At 33.1% G+C, this 7215-nt stretch overlaps 3 non-coding genes across 3 annotated transcripts; all 3 read left to right on the top strand.

Moving 5' to 3' along the window:
• The first annotated feature begins 3133 nt into the window (after positions 1-3133).
• Positions 3134-3205, top strand: Trnae-cuc (transfer RNA glutamic acid (anticodon CUC)). The gene has a single exon. It is a non-coding gene; the product is annotated as a tRNA-Glu (tRNA).
• Positions 3206-4309: 1104 nt separating this feature from the next.
• Trnap-ugg (transfer RNA proline (anticodon UGG)) lies at positions 4310-4381 on the top strand. Its single transcript has one exon. It is a non-coding gene; the product is annotated as a tRNA-Pro (tRNA).
• Positions 4382-5804: 1423 nt separating this feature from the next.
• On the top strand, positions 5805-5876 carry Trnap-agg (transfer RNA proline (anticodon AGG)). Its single transcript has one exon. It is a non-coding gene; the product is annotated as a tRNA-Pro (tRNA).
• The last annotated feature ends 1339 nt before the right edge of the window (positions 5877-7215 follow it).

Raw genomic sequence — 7215 nt, 5'->3', positions numbered from 1 at the left:
AGCGGGTCGATAATGTGGGTTAAATCATTTAAAATGATTGTCGAAATTAGTAACATATCCAAGTATTTTGAAAGATGATGAAATGTGAGTTATTTCATTGGTGTGTTTGTAATGATATAACCAGCCTAGACAATGTATCAAAGTTATTATTTTAGTAAGAGGGGGGCTGATAATGTGGGTCGAGTCGTGAAAAATAATTATCGAAATTACTAACATATCCAACAATTATGAAAAATGATGAAATGTGAATTATTTTAGTGTTGTGTTTTTTAATGGAAAAAACAGCCCAGAAAATATTTTAAATTATTTTTTTAGTAATGGAGGGGCGATCATGTGCGTTACATTATGAAAACTGATTGTCGAAATTAGTAACATATCCAAGAATTATGAAAAATTATAAAATGTGAGTTATTTGATTAGTGTGTTTTAATGAAATAAACAGCCAAGACAATGTATCAAAGTTATTATTTTAGTAACAGGGGGGGGCGATAATATGGGTTAAATTATGAAAAAATATTTTCGAAATTAATAACATATCCAAGAATTATGGGATTCAATTAGGTATGTAAAAATATATACTACAAGGTTAGCCGGAGTCACTCGAGCTTAAATGAGATACATGCAAATGTATGCAAGTAGAATACACGGGTGCATGGGATCAAATGAGATAGATGCAAATATATACTAGCAGAATACCTGGCGTTGCCTTTGATTGGATGAGATTGATTGAAATATATACTAACAGAATATCTAACATCGCCCAGGATGTACTGAGATTGATTGAGATATATACTAGCCGAATACGTAGCATTTCCTGGGATTGAATGAAGTAGGTGACAATATATACTAATAAAATTCCCAACGTCGCTTGGGATTGAATGAGGTAGGTAGAAATATATATTCGCAGAATACCCTTCATCGCCCCGGATTGAATGATATGGGTGGAAATATATAGAAGCAGAATACCAGGCATCGGGGATGAATGAGATAGATACAAATACAGAATAGACAAATACTTGGTGTCGCTCGGGATTGTATTAGATAACTGCACATATACACTAGCAAAATACCCGGGGTTGCTCAAGATTGAATGAGAAAGGCGAGGAAATTTACTAGCAATACCCTCGGCTTCGCCCGAAATTGAGGAAAATTGATGGAAATATATATTAACAAAATTCCTGCTGTTGCTCAGGATTGAATGAGATAGGGGCAAATATATACTAGCAGAATAATCAGCGTCGCTCTGGATAAAATGAGGTTGGCAGAATATAAAGTCTGTACCGTAAATGGCTCGAACAATTTTCTATCTAAAAATTACTTCATTTGTCAAGCGATTCCGGATATGGCTTAAACAGTTTACGATCTCAAAATTAGATTAATACATATATATTGTTGGTTTTCTATGAAAGTTTACTAGGACAGTGTCTTTAGGGAGTAATCTATATATATTTTTTTATCTTTTATGTTATTATCCGGGAATCATGTGATGCTTGTAGTGGTGGGTAGGAAGAAGCATGATAATGTTAATTTTAAACGTGCTCTTGCGTTTTCTTTTGGGGTTCGGTTGGAGAGAGTAATATCTGTTTTGAGGTAAAAACGCCTGTGAAATTGTTTCATATATGTATTTAAATTACCCGTCTTAGTGTAGGTAAAATTATTTTAAGTATGTGTTGTATATTACTCGTCCTTGCAAAGGTAAAATTATTTCATATACAAGCGTTAAATTACCTACCCTAGGTAAGATACAATTATTTCATACGTGTAATACCCGTCCTAGGTAGGTAAATATACTTTTGCTCTAAATAGCAAATGTTACATAGACATTCCTCTCTCCTAAGAATAACAAATATATTCAAAATCAAATTCAAATTTTCTCATTGTTTATACGGTCCCGAGCAACGCCGGGCAGTCCCACTAGTCTATATATATATAAAAGCGAAAATGTGTGTGTGTGTTTGTATGTCTCGCAAAAACTTTCGACACAGGCCACGAATTTTAAGTTTTAACATTTATATATATATATATATATATATATATATATATATATATATATATATATATATATATATAATATTTCAACAGGGTGATTACATCACTTATTCTTTTGTTTTGATTTAGCCCGCCCCCTGCCGGAGCACACACACCTCTAAACACCGAGGCAACGCCGGGTACCCCCACTAGTCTTATCTAAAACCAACCCAAACTTAAACTGAAATTTAGTTAAGAAAAAGTCGGTTTAGTTTGGCTCATATTGTGTAAACTCAGCGAAAGTATTTTCGAAATAAACAGAATATTCCGAATCATAAATAATTATTTTATTTTTTATTTCTTAATAACGATTATCATTTTTCGAAAAAGTAAAAATGTAGTGAGGGATATTTTTATTAACCTCGTTCGAAATTACCAAATTCAAATACGGCATTCATAACGAGGTATGATTTTTCTATTAAACAATTAAAGTTATGACTTATTTGCATGAGATTTTAAAAAAAAATGAAAGAAAACAACACTGAAAAAATGTATTCCATGCTCACCATAAAACTGTCCAGTATTCGAAAGATGCTTAACCAACTTGTAATTCTTATTTTAGTTGATCTGATAAACATTTGTATCAAATGTATTTGATGACGAATGCATTTTATGTGACGAACGAGATTCAAATACAATAACAAAACAGGGATAATAAGTTTATTGTCGACAGCCGCGTAACTTTCGTTTCTCTTATTTGGTCCTTTAGTCCTCACATTCAATAAGAGATGTTTCTGACAAAGAGGAAGAAATTGCTGTTTTCTGAGTTCAAATCTATTCTATCCAGCAACTATCTTTGGTAAGTTTTTTTTTTACTTTATAGTAATAAATTTTGGCTTCTTACATTAAGGCGCTTCGTGCCTTGTCTGATACGATTCTCATAAAAATGTTTTGAGCGCATGTATTCACAGTGAGTATTATTGTTTTAGTGAGTCTACATAGTTCAGTAGGTTAAACATCAGACTTTAACGAGTCATAGTCTAGTTGCTTTATCTAAGAAGCTGTGAAAAATCGAATCAGCAGTTCAGTAGCAGCCATTAACTGTTAAAGAGACAGAATGCTAAATAATAATTTATATAGTTCTTTAGGGTAATCGTAACCAGGTTCCCAAGTGGTCTAGTGGTTAGGATTCCGCGCTCTCACCGCGGCGGCCGGGGTTCGATTCCCCGCTTGGGAAAACTGATTTTTTATTTTGTTTTCTAACTCTCTTACATTTGTGAACAGACATCTGGACAAACTGTTACAGTCTTTATTAAAAAGCATCCGACGGCAACAAGATTTGGCTCAAGGCTGAAAGGTTTATCTGTATATAGCCATCCGTAGGAGACCATCAACAAATCCTCTCCCTATCTGGGATGAGGGTAATGGCTGATAGGATGCACCTCTTTAAGATGGGACGGATATTATTTTTATTTATTCATTTTTTTTTTTGCAGCAATAAAAAGGATGATAGTTCCAGTTAAACTACTGTTGACTAAGGCGAACATAAACTTGCATAAAATGCCAGACTGCGCTATGAACTACTGTGAACTTGAATTGAGTCTTTCCAAGTCTAATGATATGCAGAAGTTCAAGTGTAATGTGAACAGACCTCTTGCTACCCAACTCCCTGCATAGTATCTCTGTAATTCATATCCCCGATAGCAGTCTCCTACATCAAAGTGCCACTGTGCCTTGTTTGGGGTGAACATGTAAAACACAAGAAAAAAAGACTTACATTTGAGATTGAATATTCAATAGTGAGTGCAGTCGATACTCAAAATACAATTTCGAATTACTTAGGATTTCTACCCGGTCATGACTGACGGAACGGGTGCATGTTACCCTCGTGAATTATACCCATGTACATTAACGAGTTCGACAGAAAGATTCCCTTGTTCGACAAGATACACCTCAAAAAGATCAGAGGTCACATCTACCGAAACATTGTGAGAGTAACATCCTATATAAGAACAGTAACTCTAATTTCACCTAAAATGAGAACAGTAGTCCAAGAATCTAAACGATAAGAATAATCAATCCTCAAAAATTCTGAAACACAATAAGCTATCACTTATGTGTATCGTCGGTTTAGGACATAGTGTATATATGTGGCCGTTGTGTGTGAACTTTTGTTGAGCGTGAACTGAGTATTCCTTACGACCTCCTCTCTCACTAGGCCTTAAAAGACAGAGAGTCGTAACGTTGTGTTTGCTACGTGTCTTGTTTCTGCCTAACTGGATTCAGTCCTCTTTCGGATTTTGCTTTACGAGTTTTTATTATGTGTAAGCCATTCGCAGTTGGCTCGTTGGTCTAGGGGTATGATTCTCGCTTTGGGTGCGAGAGGTCCCGGGTTCAAATCCCGGACGAGCCCACTATGTTACATATGATTTTAGTAGAACCTATTTTCTTTTGATGTTGATTATAAACAAACTATTATTTCGAATAAAATAAAATACTCATCAAGTGCGCTTGAAAGCTAAATCACGACGTAATATTAGAAAGATAAACAAATATTTTACTTGTTTGAAATTCATGACAAATATATTTCAGAGGTATACTCCATCTTCAGTGTGTTGTTTTGTTTCATTTTTTTTCTTTTTTCTTTTTTCCAGTCATGTTGTAAAGTTGGGGTAAGAAAAATATATTTTGAAATATATTTATGTTATAAATTTCAAACAAGTAAAATAGTTGTTTATTTTCCTAATATTACGTTTTGATTTGGCTTTCAAGCGCACTTGATTCGTATTTTATTTTATTCAAATTAAATCAACATATCAATATGAACTCACATTCTTGAAACTATTATTTCGTTTATGAAATGATTTACAATTTTTTATAAGACGATAAAATAAGAATTGGTGTAAAGAGATAAGCAGTTTAAAATAAGGATTGGTTTGATAAAACACTTGAAACAATATTTTTTTAAAGTTGATAAATGTATATAAATCCTACCCTCTGATGAGAAGGAAAGTATTTCTTCGAAACTCCGCGGATTAAGGACTATCCACTTATGTAGTGTTTCCTTTTTAAAATTAAATACGTTTTTAACTCTTTTTCAAAGTGTTTTTTAACATGTTCTTTTATATATATATATATATATATATATATATATATATATATTAAATAGCAGCATTCGTGTGTGTGTGTGTGTGTGTGTGTGTGTGTGTGTGTGTGTGTGTGTGTGTGTGTGTGTGTGTGTGCAACTCTTCTGCAGAGGTGACATTATAGTAATAAATTTTAGCTGGAACGATCATGACCAAATATAGCATGATGACGGTCCCCCACCTATATATGGTGCGTACCATTTTCTAAGATCAAGGTCAAGGGTCAAGGTCACAGCGCATGTATATATACTCTCCTACAGCCCAGAACAATTCACTGATCATGACCAAACCTGACATAATAATGGTCTCCGAGCTAAGGATGGTGCTCAACACAACATGTTTTTCGACCAAATTATATATTTTAAAGTAAACACACACACACACACACACACACACACACACACACACACACATACATACACACACACACACACACACAAAACCAACTTCCATTTCCAAGCAGGTAGAAGAGAAATTTTTCTTGCGCCTGATAAAATTTATTTGTTATGTATTTTTTCTTTTTATGGAAAACTATTTTGTACCTCCGTAGATCGTAAAAAAACACAATATCTTCAAATAAGACTAATTGCATTTAATTAAGTTTGTACTGACTCAACCTATAATATCATTTAATTACCTTCAAAACAAAACATTGAACAAATTGAACAAAAATGGACCTGGTTAGCAGCTGGCTCGTTGGTCTAGGGGTATGATTCTCGCTTAGGGTGCGAGAGGTCCCGGGTTCAAATCCCGGACGAGCCCGAAAACTTTTTGAAAAGTTTATGAGGAACATGTTTGTCAATCTTTATTCATGAGCATTGTTTAATTATTTATTGAAACAAATTATTATCATATCGTATGAATCCGAAGAGTTTATTGTTGGCATTGGTTTCCACAATAGTTCTTAGTCATAATTCTTTCTAGAAAGACATCAAGTACTTACAGGAGGGACCATGTGAATATTCTTATTTACCTGTCTATCCACGATGGCAGAGTTAGACACAAGGTCGGTTGTTAATGTGTAAAAAATGCACAATACATAATATAAGAAAAATATAAAGATGTAAATTAATGTTTGACTAGCGAGACCACCAGGTTCTGCCTGGTTTTAAAATACGCTTAAATATATTTTAATTAATGTATATATTATGTTTATCATTAAAAAACTAAGTCTCTATTGAATATTTTATATCTATACTCTTATGAATTTGAGTTTTTTGTGTATTGATCATTCTATTTATTTAAAAAGAAAATACAACTTTGATATATATGGGTCGTGGAATTACATTCATCTGCAAAAGATCTATCGAATTTGCATATTCTTTTAAACATTAATTTTATATAATTTCCTCATTAATTCCCTATTTCTATTTAGGTTTTCTGATGGGATAATCATCTTTAGTAAGATATTACCTGTTATTATAGTCATGCAGATATTTTACATGATTTATACTTGAGTAATATTTGCGTACAAACTTTTTCTATATATATACATGTATGCGTATATATATTTGCTGTAAAAATTTACGTACCAAACACTTCTGTCAGTTTTTTGTCTACAGACATGAAACTTAATATATAGGGTATTCGAAACCATGCAAAACTTTATATTTGGGTTTTAGCCGGAGAAAATCGCTTCAAAATTGTGAAAATTAACAAAATGGAATGTGCCAGGGGAAGGTCGAACGACGGCAAAAGTTCCTGTTTAAATTTTTAGCATTGCAGCAACATTTCATAGGGCAAGCATTAACTTTAAAGGAAAAAGTAGATCGCAAGCAAAACGTTTTCGTGGCGACGCACGAGGCATTTTTTTAACCTTTTTAATAATTGCTATATATTGGGTCTAATATAATATAATAATACATGCGAAATTTGCATGAATTAAAATATCGTAATTAAGCGTATTTTACGACCGGACAAATGATGATCCCTTAAATTAACATTAGGACTATTGTGAATTCGAGAGGGCAAGCTTTACTAATTGTCATAAAATATTGACCATAGAATAGAATTATAATCTTTAAAAAGCCTTTAGATTTTCAAGTAGTTTCGTCTCATAGAACCAAAGATATGATCATTTAAATAATTAGTTTGGCTACCC

This window comes from Euprymna scolopes, chromosome 2 (genome assembly GCF_053919585.1).
Source record: "Euprymna scolopes isolate OS-2025 chromosome 2, ASM5391958v1, whole genome shotgun sequence".
NCBI lineage: Eukaryota > Metazoa > Mollusca > Cephalopoda > Sepiida > Sepiolidae > Euprymna > Euprymna scolopes.
This window is presented reverse-complemented; position numbering and strand designations above follow the sequence as displayed.